Source organism: Crinia signifera, chromosome 1, assembly GCF_055691185.1.
Source record: "Crinia signifera chromosome 1, ASM5569118v1, whole genome shotgun sequence".
Taxonomy (NCBI): Eukaryota; Metazoa; Chordata; class Amphibia; order Anura; family Myobatrachidae; genus Crinia; species Crinia signifera.
Window position 1 is genome coordinate 302694414 of NC_139217.1, and position 18056 is coordinate 302712469.

Here is an 18056-nt window from a genome sequence, read left to right on the forward strand (position 1 = left end):
AAGAAAAAAATTATATTATGAAGTGAAATTTGTGAATCTTGCACAAACTGGCTACTTTGTTTAGCTTATGGGATTGATTGGATCCTATTTTAATGTACCCAAGTGGGGTTTATGTTCATGACCAATACAAAGAACATGACATTGATCTCTTTGGTAGGTTTCAGGCCCCTATTTTGACAGAGAAAACAGTGTGATCTTTTCTTGATACATAGCAAAATTGTGGATTGATTGATACATTTTTTACATGGTGGAATTGGAAACAGAATTTTGCAGATAGTGTTCATCTAATTCTTAAGTCATTCTTTTTTCATGCAACAAGGAAGAAGAATTGAAGAACAAATAAGAAAAGAAAGAGTCCTGTCAGAAGTGGGATTTGAACCCACGCCTCCAGAGGAGACTGCGACCTGAATGCAGCGCCTTAGACCGCTCGGCCATCCTGACATATATAACACTAATTTTTTAAAAGTGATATAGTACGAAATCCCCTCTCCAACGATACAATGGTCATATTGTAGAAACTATTGATTTAAAGACTGTATCAATTGCTTTTCCATTCATTTTGAAAGTGGTTCTAATGTATAAAGTAGGATTTATTTTCTCTTTTGAGGATTAGAATTCAAATGCCCAGAGTTTGTTTGCTGATGCATTTTCACTCACTGTTGAGTAAAATTTGTGAAGATTGCACAAACTGGCTACTTCCTTTAGCTTGTGGGATTCATTGGATTCTATTATAATGAACCCAAGTGGGGTTTATTTTCATGACCAATGGCTTAGAAGAGCAGTTTTCTTAAGTTAGAAAAAGGCCTCCCAAATTCTTAATTTGGGAGGTATTTTATTTAGCAAAATATAAATCAAGAAGTATGGAGCAGACAATACAAAAAGCATGATATTGATGTCAGTGGTAGCTTTCAAGCCCTTTTTTGTACAAAGAATAGTGTGCTATTTTCTTTCTATATAAAAACATAATGGATTGATGCATTTTTGAATGGTGGAAATTGAAACAGAGTTTTGCAGTGGGTGTTAATCTGATTCTTAAGTCATACTCTTCTCATGCAACAAGGAAGAGGAAATAGTAGAACCAATAAAGAAAGGAAGAACTATGTCAGAAGTGGGATTTGAACCCACGCCTCCAGAGGAGACTGCGACCTGAACGCAGCGCCATAGACCACTCGGCCATCCTGACATATAGCTATCGCACTATTTTTAAGAAAAATTTAATATTATGAAGTGAAATTTGTGAATCTTGCACAAACTGGCTACTTTGTTTAGCTTATGGGATTGATTGGATCCTATTTTAATGTACCCAAGTGGGGTTTATGTTCATGACCAATACAAAGAACATGACATTGATCTCTTTGGTAGGTTTCAGGCCCCTATTTTTAAAGAGAAAACAGTGTGATCTTTTCTTGATACGTAACAAAATTGTGGATTGATTGATACATTTTTTTCCATGGTGGAATTGGAAACAGAATTTTGCAGAGAGTGTTCATCTAATTCTTAAGTCATTCTTTTTTCATGCAACAAGGAAGAAGAATTGAAGAACAAATAAGAAAAGAAAGAGTCCTGTCAGAAGTGGGATTTGAACCCACGCCTCCAGAGGAGACTGCGACCTGAACGCAGCGCCATAGACCGCTCGGCCATCCTGACATATATCACACTAACTTTTTAAAAAGTGATATAGTACGAAATCCCCTCTCTAACGATACAATGGTCATATTGTAGAAACTATTGATTTAAAGACTGTATCAATTGCTTTTCCATTCATTTTGAAAGTGGTTCTAATGTATAAAGTAGGATTTATTTTCTCTTTTGAGGATTAGAATTCAAATGCCCAGAGTTTGTTTGCTGATGCATTTTCACTCACTGTTGAGTAAAATTTGTGAAGATTGCACAAACTGGCTACTTCCTTTAGCTTGTGGGATTCATTGGATTCTATTATAATGAACCCAAGTGGGGTTTATTTTCATGACCAATAGCTTAGAAGAGCAGTTTTCTTAAGTTAGAAAAATGCCTCCCAAATTCTTAATTTGGGAGGTATTTTATTTAGCAAAATATAAATCAAGAAGTATGAAGCAGACAATACAAAAAGCATGATATTGATGTCAGTGGTAGCTTTCAAGCCCTTTTTTGTACAAAGAATAGTGTGCTATTTTCTTTCTATATAAAAACATAATGGATTGATGCATTTTTGAATGGTGGAAATTGAAACAGAGTTTTGCAGTGGGTGTTAATCTGATTGTTAAGTCATTCTCTTCTCATGCAACAAGGAAGAGGAAATAGTAGAACCAATAAAGAAATGAAGAACTATGTCAGAAGTGGGATTTGAACCCACGCCTCCAGAGGAGACTGCGACCTGAACGCAGCGCCATAGACCACTCGGCCATCCTGACATATAGCTATCGCACTATTTTTAAGAAAAAATTAATATTATTAAGTGAAATTTGTGAATCTTGAACAAACTGGCTACTTTGTTTAGCTTATGGGATTGATTGGATCCTATTTTAATGTACCCAAGTGGGGTTTATGTTCATGACAATACAAAGAACATGACATTGATCTCTATGGTAGGTTTCAGGCCCCTATTTTTAAAGAGAAAACAGTGTGATCTTTTCTTGATACATAGCAAAATTGTGGATTGATTGATACATTTTTTTCCATGGTGGAATTGGAAACAGAATTTTGCAGAGAGTGTTCATCTAATTCTTAAGTCATTCTTTTTTCATGCAACAAGGAAGAGGAAATAGTAGAACCAATAAAGAAAGGAAGAACTATGTCAGAAGTGGGATTTGAACCCACGCCTCCAGAGGAGACTGTGACCTGAACGCAGCGCCATAGACCACTCGGCCATCCTGACATATAGCTATCGCACTATTTTTAAGAAAAATTTTATATTATGAAGTGAAATTTGTGAATCTTGCACAAACTGGCTACTTTGTTTAGCTTATGGGATTGATTGGATCCTATTTTAATGTACCCAAGTGGGGTTTATGTTCATGACCAATACAAAGAACATGACATTGATCTCTTTGGTAGGTTTCAGGCCCCTATTTTTAAAGAGAAAACAGTGTGATCTTTTCTTGATACATAACAAAATTGTGGATTGATTGATACATTTTTTTCCATGGTGGAATTGGAAACAGAATTTTGCAGAGAGTGTTCATCTAATTCTTAAGTCATTCTTTTTTCATGCAACAAGGAAGAAGAATTGAAGAACAAATAAGAAAAGAAAGAGTCCTGTCAGAAGTGGGATTTGAACCCACGCCTCCAGAGGAGACTGCGACCTGAACGCAGCGCCATAGACCGCTCGGCCATCCTGACATATATCACACTAACTTTTTAAAAAGTGATATAGTACGAAATCCCCTCTCTAACGATACAATGGTCATATTGTAGAAACTATTGATTTAAAGACTGTATCAATTGCTTTTCCATTCATTTTGAAAGTGGTTCTAATGTATAAAGTAGGATTTATTTTCTCTTTTGAGGATTAGAATTCAAATGCCCAGAGTTTGTTTGCTGATGCATTTTCACTCACTGTTGAGTAAAATTTGTGAAGATTGCACAAACTGGCTACTTCCTTTAGCTTGTGGGATTCATTGGATTCTATTATAATGAACCCAAGTGGGGTTTATTTTCATGACCAATGGCTTAGAAGAGCAGTTTTCTTAAGTTAGAAAAATGCCTCCCAAATTCTTAATTTGGGAGGTATTTTATTTAGCAAAATATAAATCAAGAAGTATGAAGCAGACAATACAAAAAGCATGATATTGATGTCAGTGGTAGCTTTCAAGCCCTTTTTTGTACAAAGAATAGTGTGCTATTTTCTTTCTATATAAAAACATAATGGATTGATGCATTTTTGAATGGTGGAAATTGAAACAGAGTTTTGCAGTGGGTGTTAATCTGATTGTTAAGTCATTCTCTTCTCATGCAACAAGGAAGAGGAAATAGTAGAACCAATAAAGAAAGGAAGAACTATGTCGAATGGGATTTGAACCCACGCCTCCAGAGGAGACTGCGACCTGAACGCAGCGCCATAGACCACTCGGCCATCCTGACATATAGCTATCGCACTATTTTTAAGAAAAAACTAATATTATGAAGTGAAATTTGTGAATCTTGAACAAACTGGCTACTTTGTTTAGCTTATGGGATTGATTGGATCCTATTTTAATGTACCCAAGTGGGGTTTATGTTCATGACAATACAAAGAACATGACATTGATCTCTATGGTAGGTTTCAGGCCCCTATTTTTAAAGAGAAAACAGTGTGATCTTTTCTTGATACATAGCAAAATTGTGGATTGATTGATACATTTTTTTCCATGGTGGAATTGGAAACAGAATTTTGCAGAGAGTGTTCATCTAATTCTTAAGTCATTCTTTTTTCATGCAACAAGGAAGAGGAAATAGTAGAACCAATAAAGAAAGGAAGAACTATGTCAGAAGTGGGATTTGAACCCACGCCTCCAGAGGAGACTGTGACCTGAACGCAGCGCCATAGACCACTCGGCCATCCTGACATATACCTATCGCACTATTTTTAAGAAAAAATTTATATTATGAAGTGAAATTTGTGAATCTTGCACAAACTGGCTACTTTGTTTAGCTTATGGGATTGATTGGATCCTATTTTAATGTACCCAAGTGGGGTTTATGTTCATGACCAATACAAAGAACATGACATTGATCTCTTTGGTAGGTTTCAGGCCCCTATTTTGACAGAGAAAACAGTGTGATCTTTTCTTGATACATAGCAAAATTGTGGATTGATTGATACATTTTTTACATGGTGGAATTGGAAACAGAATTTTGCAGATAGTGTTCATCTAATTCTTAAGTCATTCTTTTTTCATGCAACAAGGAAGAAGAATTGAAGAACAAATAAGAAAAGAAAGAGTCATGTCAGAAGTGGGATTTGAACCCACGCCTCCAGAGGAGACTGCGACCTGAACGCAGCGCCTTAGACCGCTCGGCCATCCTGACATATATCACACTTACTTTTTAAAAAGTGATATAGTACGAAATCCCCTCTCTAACGATACAATGGTCATATTGTAGAAACTATTGATTTAAAGACTGTATCAATTGCTTTTCCATTCATTTTGAAAGTGGTTCTAATGTATAAAGTAGGATTTATTTTCTCTTTTGAGGATTAGAATTCAAATGCCCAGAGTTTGTTTGCTGATGCATTTTCACTCACTGTTGAGTAAAATTTGTGAAGATTGCACAAACTGGCTACTTCCTTTAGCTTGTGGGATTCATTGGATTCTATTATAATGAACCCAAGTGGGGTTTATTTTCATGACCAATGGCTTAGAAGAGCAGTTTTCTTAAGTTAGAAAAATGCCTCCCAAAATCTTAATTTGGGAGATATTTTATTTAGCAAAATATAAATCAAGAAGTATGAAGCAGACAATACAAAAAGCATGATATTGATGTCAGTGGTAGCTTTCAAGCCCTTTTTTGTACAAAGAATAGTGTGCTATTTTCTTTCTATATAAAAACATAATGGATTGATGCATTTTTGAATGGTGGAAATTGAAACAGAGTTTTGCAGTGGGTGTTAATCTGATTCTTAAGTCATTCTCTTCTCATGCAACAAGGAAGAGGAAATAGTAGAACCAATAAAGAAAGGAAGAACTATGTCAGAAGTGGGATTTGAACCCACGCCTCCAGAGGACTGCGACCTGAACGCAGCGCCATAGACCACTCGGCCATCCTGACATATAGCTATTGCAGTATTTTTAAGAAAAATTTAATATTATGAAGTGAAATTTGTGAATCTTGCACAAACTGGCTACTTTGTTTAGCTTATGGGATTGATTGGATCCTATTTTAATGTACCCAAGTGGGGTTTATGTTCATGACCAATACAAAGAACATGACATTGATCTCTTTGGTAGGTTTCAGGCCCCTATTTTTAAAGAGAAAACAGTGTGATCTTTTCTTGATACATAGCAAAATTGTGGATTGATTGATACATTTTTTTCCATGGTGGAATTGGAAACAGAATTTTGCAGAGAGTGTTCATCTAATTCTTAAGTCATTCTTTTTTCATGCAACAAGGAAGAGGAAATAGTAGAACCAATAAAGAAAGGAAGAACTATGTCAGAAGTGGGATTTGAACCCACGCCTCCAGAGGAGACTGCGACCTGAATGCAGCGCTAACGACCACTCGGCCATCCTGACATATAGCTATCGCACTATTTTTAAGAAAAATTTAATATTATGAAGTGAAATTTGTGAATCTTACACAAACTGGCTACTGAACGCAGCGCCATAGACCACTCGGCCATCCTGACATATAGCTATCGCACTATTTTTAAGAAAAATTTAATATTATGAAGTGAAATTTGTGAATCTTGCACAAACTGGCTACTTTGTTTAGCTTATGGGATTGATTGGATCCTATTTTAATGTACCCAAGTGGGGTTTATGTTCATGACCAATACAAAGAACATGACATTGATCTCTTTGGTAGGTTTCAGGCCCCTATTTTTAACCCCTTCCTGACAGAGCCAGTTTTTGCGTTCCTGACAGAGCCCTTTTTTTCAAATCTGACATGTCTCACTTAAGTGGGGATAACTTTTTTTTGCTTTTACTTATCCCAGTGATTTTGAGATTGTTTTTTCGTGACACATTGTACTTCAAATTAGTGGTAAATTTGGGTCGATACAGTCTGTGTTTTTTTGTGAAAAATACCAAAATATCGTGAAAAAATGGAAAATTTAGCGATTTGCAAAATGTTAAATTTTCTGCTTGTGAGACAAATAATCTTACCACTCAAAATAGTGAATAACTAACATAGACCATATGTCTACTTTATGTTGACATCATTATTTCAACTTCCTTTTAATTTTTTGGGACACTAGGAGGCTTACAATATGAATAGCAAATTCTCAAATTTTCAAGAAAATTTCAAACACTGATTTTTTTAGGGACCAGTTCAGTTCTGATGTGACTTTGAGGGACTTGTATGTGAGACACCCCCATAAATGATGCCATTTCAAAAACTGCACCCCTCACAGTATTCAAAACAGCATTTTGGAAGTTTGTTAACCCTTTAGGTGTTTCACAGGAATTAAAACAAAGTGTAGGTGAAATTTCAAAATTTCTTTTTTTTTGCAGATTTGCAATTTTAATACATTTTTCTAAGGAACACAGTACATTTTACTAGAGAAATGTGACTGAAAATTGATTCCCCCAATTCTTTTGTTTTCATAAATATCCTATATGTGGCCCTAGTGTGCACGGTGACCAAACCACAGGCTTCATAATAGAAGGAGCACCTACTTGATTTTGGAGCCTCCTTTTTATGAGATTATTTTTTAGGCACCATGTAGGTTTCTAGGCACCATAAGATGCTAAAAGTTAGGAACCCCCCCACAAGTGACCCCATTTTGCAAACTACACCCCTCAGGGAATTCATCTAGGGGTATAGTGTACATTTCAAACCCCCAGGGGTTTCACCAATTGTGGTACAACTGGGCAGTGAAAATGAAAAATTATTTTTTTTACACAAAAATACAGTTCTGGCTCCAAATTTGTCATTTTCAGAAGGTATGAAGGAGACAAAGCACCCCAAAATCTGTGCCCCAATTTCTCCCGAGTACGGCAATGCCTCACATGTGACCAAAAAATACCAGTTGGGTGCATGGCAGGACTCAGAACGGAAGGAGTGATTTTTGGATTTTGCGGCTCAGATTCTGGTGGAATTTTGGTGGGTGCTATGTCGCATTAGCAAGACCCCCCAAGCACCAATACAGTGGAACCCCCCCACAAGTCACCCCATTTTGAAAACTACACCCCTCAGGGAATTCATCTAGGGGTATAGTGTACATTTCAAACCCCCAGGGGTTTCACCAATTTTGATACAAGTGGGCAGTGAAAATGAAAAATTACATTTTTTACACAAAAATGCAGTTCTGGCTCGAAATTTTTCATTTTCAGAAGGTATGAAGGAGAAAAAGCACCCCAAAATCTGTGCCCCAATTTCTCCCGAGTACGGCAATGCCTCACATGTGACCAAAAAATACCAGTTGGGTGCATGGCAGGACTCAGAACGGAAGGAATGATTTTTGGATTTTGCAGCTCAGATTCTGGTGGAATTTTGGTGGGTGCTATGTCGCATTAGCAAGACCCCCCAAGCACCAATACAGTGGAACCCCCCCCACAAGTCACCCCATTTTGAAAACTACACCCCTCAGGGAATTCATCTAGGGGTATAGTGTACATTTCAAACCCCCAGGGGTTTCACCAATTTTGATACAAGTGGGCAGTGAAAATGAAAAATTACATTTTTTTACACAAAAATGCAGTTCTGGCTCAAAATTTTTCATTTTCAGAAGGTATGAAGGAGAAAAAGCACCCCAAAATCTGTGCCCCAATTTCTCCCGAGTACGGCAATGCCTCACATGTGACCAAAAAATACCAGTTGGGTGCATGGCAGGACTCAGAACGGAAGGAGTGATTTTTGGATTTTGCAGCACAGATTTTGGTGGAATGAATGGTGGGTGCTATGTTGCACCAATACAGTGGAACCCCCCCACAAGTCACCCCATTTTGCAAAGTACACCCCTCAGGGAATTCATCTAGGGGTATAGTGTACATTTCAAACCCCCAGGGGTTTCACCAATTTTGATACAAGTGGGCAGTGAAAATGAAAAATTACATTTTTTTACACAAAAATGCAGTTCTGGCTCAAAATTTTTCATTTTCAGAAGGTATGAAGGAGACAAAGCACCCCAAAATCTGTGCCCCAATTTCTCCCGAGTACGGCAATGCCTCACATGTGACCAAAAAATACCATTTGGGTGCATGGCAGGACTCAGAAGGGAAGGAGTGATTTTTGGATTTTGCAGCTCAGATTCTGGTGGAATTTTGGTGGGTGCTATGTCGCATTAGCAAGACCCCCCAAGCACCAATACAGTGGAACCCCCCACAAGTGACCCCATTTTGCAAACTACACCCCTCAGGGAATTCATCTAGGGGTATAGTGTACATTTCAAACCCCCAGGGGTTTCACCAATTTTGATACAAGTGGGCAGTGAACATGAAAAATTACATTTTTTACACAAAAATGCAGTTCTGGCTCAAAATTTTTCATTTTCAGAAGGTATGAAGGAGAAAAAGCACCCCAAAATCTGTGCCCCAATTTCTCCCGAGTACGGCAATGCCTCACATGTGACCAAAAAATACCAGTTGGGTGCATGGCAGGACTCAAAAGGGAAGGAGTGATTTTTGGATTTTGCAGCTCAGATTCTGGTGGAATTTTGGTGGGTGCTATGTCGCATTAGCAAGACCCCCCAAGCACCAATACAGTGGAACCCCCCCACAAGTGACCCCATTTTGCAAACTACACCCCTCAGGGAATTCATCTAGGGGTATAGTGTACATTTAAAACCCCCAGGGGTTTCACCAATTTTGATACAAGTGGGCAGTGAACATGAAAAATTACATTTTTTACACAAAAATGCAGTTCTGGCTCAAAATTTTTCATTTTCAGAAGGTATGAAGGAGAAAAAGCACCCCAAAATCTGTGCCCCAATTTCTCCCGAGTACGGCAATGCCTCACATGTGACCAAAAAATACCAGTTGGGTGCATGGCAGGACTCAGAAGGGAAGGAGTGATTTTTGGATTTTGCAGCACAGATTCTGGTGGAATGAATGGTGGGTGCTATGTTGCACCAATACAGTGGAACCCCCCCACAAGTCACCCCATTTTGCAAACTACACCCCTCAGGGAATTCATCTAGGGGTATAGTGTACATTTCAAACCCCCAGGGGTTTCACCAATTTTGATACAAGTGGGCAGTGAAAATGAAAAATTACATTTTTTTTACACAAAAATGCAGTTCTGGCTCAAAATTTTTCATTTTCAGAAGGAATGAAGGAGACAAAGCACCCCAAAATCTGTGCCCCAATTTCTCCCGAGTACGGCAATGCCTCATGTGTGACCAAAAAGTGGCAGGACTCAGAAGGGAAGGAGTGATATTTGGATTTTGCAGCACAAATTCTGGTGGAATGATGGTGGGTGCTATGTCGCATTAGCAAGACCCCCAAAGCACCAATACAGTGGAACCCCCCCACAAGTGACCCCATTTTGCAAACTACACCCCTCAGGGAATTCATCTAGGGGTATAGTGTACATTTCAAACCCCCAGGGGTTTCACCAATTTTGATAAAACTGGGCAGTGAACATGAAAAATTACATTTTTTTACACAAAAATGCAGTTCTGGCTCAACATTTTTCATTTTCACAAGGAATGAAGGAGACAAAGCACCCCAAAATCTGTGCCCCAATTTCTCCCGAGTACGGCAATGCCTCACATGTGACCAAAAAATACCAGTTGGGTGCATGGCAGGACTCAGAAGGGAAGGAGTGATTTTTGGATTTTGCGGCTCAGATTCTGGTGGAATGAATGGTGGGTGCTATGTGGCATTAGCAAGACCCCCGAAGCACGGTGAAATTATGAACCTAATATTCCATAGATGTGTGGTATATTTTAAAACACTCCTTTATACATAGGCCGGGTTTGTCGGGGCAAGTGTCACACTGGAAAATAGTTTGCTTTCTTATTCCCTTTTTATAGCAAACTTTGCACCTTTTTTGTGTCCTGCCCTTTTTTCCAGTGGAGGGGATTTCATCAGGAAAATGCTGCCCTGGTACAATACGGGGGCCAGTACTAGAAGTACTGGGGCCCTCTGCCTGCTGGTTCCCAAATATTAGGCCCTTTATGACTTCCTCTTGAAAGTGCATAAATGTCCCCCTCTGGCCGGTAGAACGGAATAGCACGTAAGCGTTATACAGTGCCATCTGGATGATATACACGGCCACCTTCTTGTACCAGATTTTTGTTTTCCGCAGGGCACTGTACGGCTTCAGTACCTGATCTGAAAGATCCACTCCGCCCATGTACCTATTGTAATCCAGGATACAATTAGGTTTGGAGGTGTGGGTACTGGTACCTCGTACAGGGACGGAGGTGGTACTGTCTCCGTGAATTGTTGTCAGTATAAGGACATCCCTCTTGTCCTTATATTTGACCAACAACATATTTTCGTTGCATATTCCCCTGCTTTCACCCCTTCTCATTACTTGGGCAATGTGCGTTTTTGGGAGGCCTCTTTGGTTCTTGCGCACAGTACCGCAAGCTGCTGTACCTCTTGAACCAAGGGCCTTAAACAGGGGGATGCTAGTGTAAAAGTTATCCACATAGAGGTGATAACCTTTATCCAGGAAGGGGTGCACTAAATCCCAGACAATTTTCCCACTAACACCTACGAGGGAGGGGGGGCATTCTGGCGGTTGAATTCTTGAATCCTTCCCTTCATAAACCCTAAACCTGTGGGTGTACCCTGAGGTGCTTTCACACAGTTTATACATTTTTATGCCATACCTTGCCCTCTTACTGGGAAGGTACTGGCGGAATTTAACCCTTCCTTTAAAATGTATAAGGGACTCGTCGATACAAATACATTTTTCAGGGATGTACACCTCTTCAAATTTGGCACTGAAATGATCAATGACCGGCCTGACTTTGAATAGCCGGTCAAAGGTGGGATCATCTCTGGGTGGGCACTGTGCATTATCGGTGTAATGTATAAATTTAAGAATTGTCTCAAATCGAGTCCGGGGCATGGCCATACGGTAAAATGGAGTACTGTACAGAACATCTGTACTCCAATATTGCCTAATTTCTGGCTTTTTTACTATGCCCATATGAAACACCAGACCCCAAAACGTCATCATCTCTACTGCATCTACAGGGGTCCACCTAGCAAATGATGACGTGGGGTTTTGAGCAATAAACTGTTGGGCATATAAATTAGTTTGGTCCACCATTAAATTTATAAAATCATCAGAGAAAAATAATTTGAAAAAGTCAATTTCTCTGAGACCTGTGGAATCAAATTGGATTCCTGGCATGGCCAAAAACTCAGGAACCTGGGGCTCAAAATTGTCTGGTGGTGGGGTCCATACTAGATCAATTATTGGGGGGGGAATCTCAGCTGATCTACGGGGGCGTCTTTGAGGGGGTCCCTCATCACCAGAGGAGGAAGAGGAGCTTAAGACGAATCCTTCAAATTCCCCGCTTGCATCACTGCCTGTGTCAGAGTCAGAGGCAAGCATGGCATATGCCTCCTCCACTGAATACATTCTCCTGGATGACTGGGAGGACATTTGGGAGGACATTTGGGAGGACATTTGGGATGCCATTTTTATTTTTGTGTTACTGGTAGTGAAATGTTTCAACACGTGTATAGTGTAGGGGGGGGTACAAACTTTATTTCAATCCGGGGGGTATGTAGTGTGTATGTGGTGCAGAAAAAAAAAAATACTTTATACCAAAAAAAAAAATGAAGGGGTTAAAAATAAAAAATTGAAGGGGTTAAAAAAAAAAAAAAAAAGGTCCTGCGCCAAAAATTGAGCACAGATGTTGGTCAGTAACGTCTGTCACTGAACAGCGCTCAAAGGCAACAGGAATCTGATCAAAAAAAAAAAAAAATTGATCAACCCTGTGCCGAAAAAGCTGATCAGTGATGTACGTCACTGATCGGCGCACAGTGGCCACAGGACACCCACAAAATCAGTGTGTGTAAAAAAAAAATTAAAAAAAGACCCCACAGCACTCACAAAAAAAAAAAAAGGTGATCAGTGATGCGACACTGATTACCAGTGAGGGACAGCAGGTGCACAACCTTTGGTGCAACTGACAGTGCAACTGGCAGCAACTGACAGGTATATATATAAAAAAAAAACCTCTGCGCCCCCAAAAAGTTGCTGATCAGCACAGATATACTGATCAGCACAAAAGGGGGGGTAGCAGACACAAAATATACACTCTCTATCACTCTCTGTCACTATCTCTCTCTATCTCTCTATCTCTCACTATCTCTCACTATCTATCACTCTAGGACACTGCAGCAGCAGCACTGACAGTTATATGTATAAAAAAAAACTGCACCCCCAAAAAGGGGGGGTAGCAGACACAAAATATACACTCTCTATCACTATCTCTCTCTATCTCTCTATCTCTCACTATCTATCACTATCTATCACTCTATGACACTGCAGCAGCAGCACTGACAGTTATATATATAAAATAAAACCCCTGCACCCCCAAAAAGGGGGGGTAGCAGACACAAATCTCTCTATCTCTCTACCTCTCACTATCTATCCCTATCTATCACTATCTATCACTGTATGACACTGCAGCAGCAGCACTGACAGTTATATATATATAGAAAACCCCTGCACCCCCAAAAAGGGGGGGTAGCAGACACAAAATATAGCTCTCTCTGTCACTATCTCTCTATCTCTCTCTATCTCTCTCTATCTCTCTCTCTATCTCTCTATCTCTCTATCACACTGCAGCAGCAGCAGGAAGTCTCAGGAAGTCAGATCCAGGAAGCGTCCAGCACGCTACAAGCAGTGATAAGGTGATCAGGTAAGGTATTTGCAAGGATCAGGTAAGTATTAGCAAGGATCAGGTCGGTATTCACGGCAGGCAGGCACGGTGACCGTTCTGCACGCTATTCCAGACCGGAATGGCGTCTGCAGCGCAGTCACCGTCAGTTTAAATGTCGCGCCTTGGCTGTGATTGGTCCGTGGGTCCCACGGACCAATCACAGCCTTGGGGGCAGGTGGGGTGAGGGTGGGGTGAGGTGTCATCGTCACCGATGACCCCCTCATGCCCCCTGACGCCCGGCGGTGATTGACACCTGTGTTACCGAGCGTCCGATTCGCTGGTAACACAGGAAAACGCTGTGAATGGCTGTTCACACTGAACAGCCAATCACAGCGATCGCCGACGGGGGGGCGACATCGCAGCCCCCCCTGGGCATGCAGGGACATGTCTGCTGTCAGGGACAGCAGACATCGTCCCTCTGTCACTGCGTCTCGAGACGCAGTGACAGTTTAAACTCATGACGTACATTTATGCCATGTGTCGGGAAGTACCTCCCGGCCATGACGTAAATGTACGTCAAATGTCGGGAAGGGGTTAAAGAGAAAACAGTGTGATCTTTTCTTGATACATAGCAAAATTGTGGATTGATTGATACATTTTTTTCCATGGTGGAATTGGAAACAGAATTTTGCAGAGAGTGTTCATCTAATTCTTAAGTCATTCTTTTTTCATGCAACAAGGAAGAAGAATTGAAGAACAAATAGGAAAAGAAAGAGTCCTGTCAGAAGTGGGATTTGAACCCACGCCTCCAGAGGAGACTGCAACCTGAACGCAGCGCCTTAGACCACTCGGCCATCCGGACATATATCACACTAATTTTTTAAAAGTGATATAGTACGAAATCCCCTCTCCAACGATACAATGGTCATATTGTAGAAACTATTGATTTAAAGACTGTATCAATTGCTTTTCCATTCATTTTGAAAGTGGTTCTAATGTATAAAGTAGGATTTATTTTCTCTTTTGAGGATTAGAATTCAAATGCCCAGAGTTTGTTTGCTGATGCATTTTCACTCACTGTTGAGTAAAATTTGTGAAGATTGCACAAACTGGCTACTTCCTTTAGCTTGTGGGATTCATTGGATTCTATTATAATGAACCCAAGTGGGGTTTATTTTCATGACCAATGGCTAAGGCTTAGAAGAGCAGTTTTCTTAAGTTAGAAAAAGGCCTCCCAAATTCTAAATTTGGGAGGTATTTTATTTAGCAAAATATAAATCAAGAAGTATGGAGCAGACAATACAAAAAGCATGATATTGATGTCAGTGGTAGCTTTCAAGCCCTTTTTTGTACAAAGAATAGTGTGCTATTTTCTTTCTATATAAAAACATAATGGATTGATGCATTTTTGAATGGTGGAAATTGAAACAGAGTTTTGCAGTGGGTGTTAATCTGATTCATAAGTCATTGTCTTCTCATGCAACAAGGAAGAGGAAATAGTAGAACCAATAAAGAAAGGAAGAACTATGTCAGAAGTGGGATTTGAACCCACGCCTCCAGAGGAGACTGCGACCTGAACGCAGCGCCTTAGACCACTCGGCCATCCTGACATATATCACACTAACTTTTTAAAAAGTGATATAGTACGAAATCCACTCTCTAACGATACAATGGTCATATTGTAGAAACTATTGATTTAAAGACTGTATCAATTGCTTTTCCATTCATTTTGAAAGTGGTTCTAATGTATAAAGTAGGATTTATTTTCTCTTTTGAGGATTAGAATTCAAATGCCCAGAGTTTGTTTGCTGATGCATTTTCACTCACTGTTGAGTAAAATTTGTGAAGATTGCACAAACTGGCTACTTCCTTTAGCTTGTGGGATTCATTGGATTCTATTATAATGAACCCAAGTGGGGTTTATTTTCATGACCAATGGCTTAGAAGAGCAGTTTTCTTAAGTTAAAAAAGTGCCTCCCAAATTCTTAATTTGGGAGGTATTTTATTTAGCAAAATATAAATCAAGAAGTATGAAGCAGACAATACAAAAAGCATGATATTGATGTCAGTGGTAGCTTTCAAGCCCTTTTTTGTACAAAGAATAGTGTGCTATTTTCTTTCTATATAAAAACATAATGGATTGATGCATTTTTGAATGGTGGAAATTGAAACAGAGTTTTGCAGTGGGTGTTAATCTGATTCTTAAGTCATTCTCTTCTCATGCAACAAGGAAGAGAAAATAGTAGAACCGATAAAGAAAGGAAGAACTATGTCAGAAGTGGGATTTGAACCCACGCCTCCAGAGGAGACTGCGACCTGAACGCAGCGCCATAGACCACTCGGCCATCCTGACATATAGCTATCGCACTATTTTTAAGAAAAATTTAATATTATGAAGTGAAATTTGTGAATCTTGCACAAACTGGCTACTTTGTTTAGCTTATGGGATTGATTGGATCCTATTTTAATGTACCCAAGTGGGGTTTATGTTCATGACCAATACAAAGAACATGACATTGATCTCTTTGGTAGGTTTCAGGCCCCTATTTTTAAAGAGAAAACAGTGTGATCTTTTCTTGATACATAGCAAAATTGTGGATTGATTGATACATTTTTTTCCATGGTGGAATTGGAAACAGAATTTTGCAGAGAGTGTTCATCTAATTCTTAAGTCATTCTTTTTTCATGCAACAAGGAAGAAGAATTGAAGAACAAATAGGAAAAGAAAGAGTCCTGTCAGAAGTGGGATTTGAACCCACGCCTCCAGAGGAGACTGCAACCTGAACGCAGCGCCTTAGACAGCTCGGCCATCCTGACATATATTGCACTAATTTTTTTAAAGTGATATAGTACGAAATCCCTTCTCCAAAGATACAATGGTCATATTGTAGAAACTATTGATTTAAAGACTGTATCAATTGCTTTTCCATTCATTTTGAAAGTGGTTCTAATGTATAAAGTAGGATTTATTTTCTCTTTTGAGGATTAGAATTCAAATGCCCAGAGTTTGTTTGCTGATGCATTTTCACTCACTGTTGAGTAAAATTTGTGAAGATTGCACAAACTGGCTACTTCCTTTAGATTGTGGGATTCATTGGATTCTATTATAATGAACCCAAGTGGGGTTTATTTTCATGACCAATGGCTTAGAAGAGCAGTTTTCTTAAGTTAGAAAAAGGCCTCCCAAATTCTTAATTTGGGAGGTATTTTATTTAGCAAAATATAAATCAAGAAGTATGGAGCAGACAATACAAAAAGCATGATATTGATGTCAGTGGTAGCTTTCAAGCCCTTTTTTGTACAAAGTATAGTGTGCTATTTTCTTTCTATATAAAAACATAATGGATTGATGCATTTTTGAATGGTGGAAATTGAAACAAAGTTTTGCAATGGGTGTTAATCTCATTCTTAAGTCATTGTCTTCTCATGCAACAAGGAAGAGGAAATAGTAGAACCAATAAAGAAAGGAAGAACTATGTCAGAAGTGGGATTTGAACCCACGCCTCCAGAGGAGACTGCGACCTGAACGCAGCGCCTTAGACCGCTCGGCCATCCTGACATATATCACACTAACTTTTTAAAAAGTGATATAGTACGAAATCCCCTCTCTAATGATACAATGGTCATATTGTAGAAACTATTGATTTAAAGACTGTATCAATTGCTTTTCCATTCATTTTGAAAGTGGTTCTAATGTATAAAGTAGGATTTATTTTCTCTTTTGAGGATTAGAATTCAAATGCCCAGAGTTTGTTTGCTGATGCATTTTCACTCACTGTTGAGTAAAATTTGTGAAGATTGCACAAACTGGCTACTTCCTTTAGCTTGTGGGATTCATTGGATTCTATTATAATGAACCCAAGTGGGGTTTATTTTCATGACCAATGGCTTAGAAGAGCAGTTTTCTTAAGTTAGAAAAATGCCTCCCAAATTCTTAATTTGGGAGGTATTTTATTTAGCAAAATATAAATCAAGAAGTATGGAGCAGACAATACAAAAAGCATGATATTGATGTCAGTGGTAGCTTTCAAGCCCTTTTTTGTACAAAGAATAGTGTGCTATTTTCTTTCTATATAAAAACATAATGGATTGATGCATTTTTGAATGGTGGAAATTGAAACAGAGTTTTGCAGTGGGTGTTAATCTCATTCTTAAGTCATTGTCTTCTCATGCAACAAGGAAGAGGAAATAGTAGAACCAATAAAGAAAGGAAGAACTATGTCAGAAGTGGGATTTGAACCCACGCCTCCAGAGGAGACTGCGACCTGAATGCAGCGCCTTAGACCGCTCGGCCATCCTGACATATATCACACTAACTTTTTAAAAAGTGATATAGTACGAAATCCCCTCTCTAATGATACAATGGTCATATTGTAGAAACTATTGATTTAAAGACTGTATCAATTGCTTTTCCATTCATTTTGAAAGTGGTTCTAATGTATAAAGTAGGATTTATTTTCTCTTTTGAGGATTAGAATTCAAATGCCCAGAGTTTGTTTGCTGATGCATTTTCACTCACTGTTGAGTAAAATTTGTGAAGATTGCACAAACTGGCTACTTCCTTTAGCTTGTGGGATTCATTGGATTCTATTATAATGAACCCAAGTGGGGTTTATTTTCATGACCAATGGCTTAGAAGAG

At 39.1% G+C, this 18056-nt stretch overlaps 15 non-coding genes across 15 annotated transcripts; all 15 read right to left on the reverse strand.

Annotated features, from left to right (window-relative positions):
- Positions 1-358: 358 nt before the first annotated feature.
- TRNAL-CAG (transfer RNA leucine (anticodon CAG)) lies at positions 359-441 on the reverse strand. The gene has a single exon. It is a non-coding gene; the product is annotated as a tRNA-Leu (tRNA).
- A 659-nt stretch (positions 442-1100) lies between these two features.
- Positions 1101-1183, reverse strand: TRNAL-CAG (transfer RNA leucine (anticodon CAG)). Its single transcript has one exon. It is a non-coding gene; the product is annotated as a tRNA-Leu (tRNA).
- Positions 1184-1564: 381 nt separating this feature from the next.
- TRNAL-CAG (transfer RNA leucine (anticodon CAG)) lies at positions 1565-1647 on the reverse strand. Its single transcript has one exon. It is a non-coding gene; the product is annotated as a tRNA-Leu (tRNA).
- A 660-nt stretch (positions 1648-2307) lies between these two features.
- Positions 2308-2390, reverse strand: TRNAL-CAG (transfer RNA leucine (anticodon CAG)). Its single transcript has one exon. It is a non-coding gene; the product is annotated as a tRNA-Leu (tRNA).
- A 381-nt stretch (positions 2391-2771) lies between these two features.
- Positions 2772-2854, reverse strand: TRNAL-CAG (transfer RNA leucine (anticodon CAG)). The gene has a single exon. It is a non-coding gene; the product is annotated as a tRNA-Leu (tRNA).
- A 381-nt stretch (positions 2855-3235) lies between these two features.
- TRNAL-CAG (transfer RNA leucine (anticodon CAG)) lies at positions 3236-3318 on the reverse strand. Its single transcript has one exon. It is a non-coding gene; the product is annotated as a tRNA-Leu (tRNA).
- Positions 3319-4440: 1122 nt separating this feature from the next.
- TRNAL-CAG (transfer RNA leucine (anticodon CAG)) lies at positions 4441-4523 on the reverse strand. The gene has a single exon. It is a non-coding gene; the product is annotated as a tRNA-Leu (tRNA).
- Positions 4524-4903: 380 nt separating this feature from the next.
- Positions 4904-4986, reverse strand: TRNAL-CAG (transfer RNA leucine (anticodon CAG)). The gene has a single exon. It is a non-coding gene; the product is annotated as a tRNA-Leu (tRNA).
- A 660-nt stretch (positions 4987-5646) lies between these two features.
- Positions 5647-5727, reverse strand: TRNAL-CAG (transfer RNA leucine (anticodon CAG)). The gene has a single exon. It is a non-coding gene; the product is annotated as a tRNA-Leu (tRNA).
- An 8467-nt stretch (positions 5728-14194) lies between these two features.
- TRNAL-CAG (transfer RNA leucine (anticodon CAG)) lies at positions 14195-14277 on the reverse strand. Its single transcript has one exon. It is a non-coding gene; the product is annotated as a tRNA-Leu (tRNA).
- A 665-nt stretch (positions 14278-14942) lies between these two features.
- TRNAL-CAG (transfer RNA leucine (anticodon CAG)) lies at positions 14943-15025 on the reverse strand. The gene has a single exon. It is a non-coding gene; the product is annotated as a tRNA-Leu (tRNA).
- A 660-nt stretch (positions 15026-15685) lies between these two features.
- TRNAL-CAG (transfer RNA leucine (anticodon CAG)) lies at positions 15686-15768 on the reverse strand. The gene has a single exon. It is a non-coding gene; the product is annotated as a tRNA-Leu (tRNA).
- A 381-nt stretch (positions 15769-16149) lies between these two features.
- TRNAL-CAG (transfer RNA leucine (anticodon CAG)) lies at positions 16150-16232 on the reverse strand. The gene has a single exon. It is a non-coding gene; the product is annotated as a tRNA-Leu (tRNA).
- Positions 16233-16891: 659 nt separating this feature from the next.
- TRNAL-CAG (transfer RNA leucine (anticodon CAG)) lies at positions 16892-16974 on the reverse strand. The gene has a single exon. It is a non-coding gene; the product is annotated as a tRNA-Leu (tRNA).
- Positions 16975-17634: 660 nt separating this feature from the next.
- On the reverse strand, positions 17635-17717 carry TRNAL-CAG (transfer RNA leucine (anticodon CAG)). Its single transcript has one exon. It is a non-coding gene; the product is annotated as a tRNA-Leu (tRNA).
- Between the last annotated feature and the right edge of the window lie 339 nt (positions 17718-18056).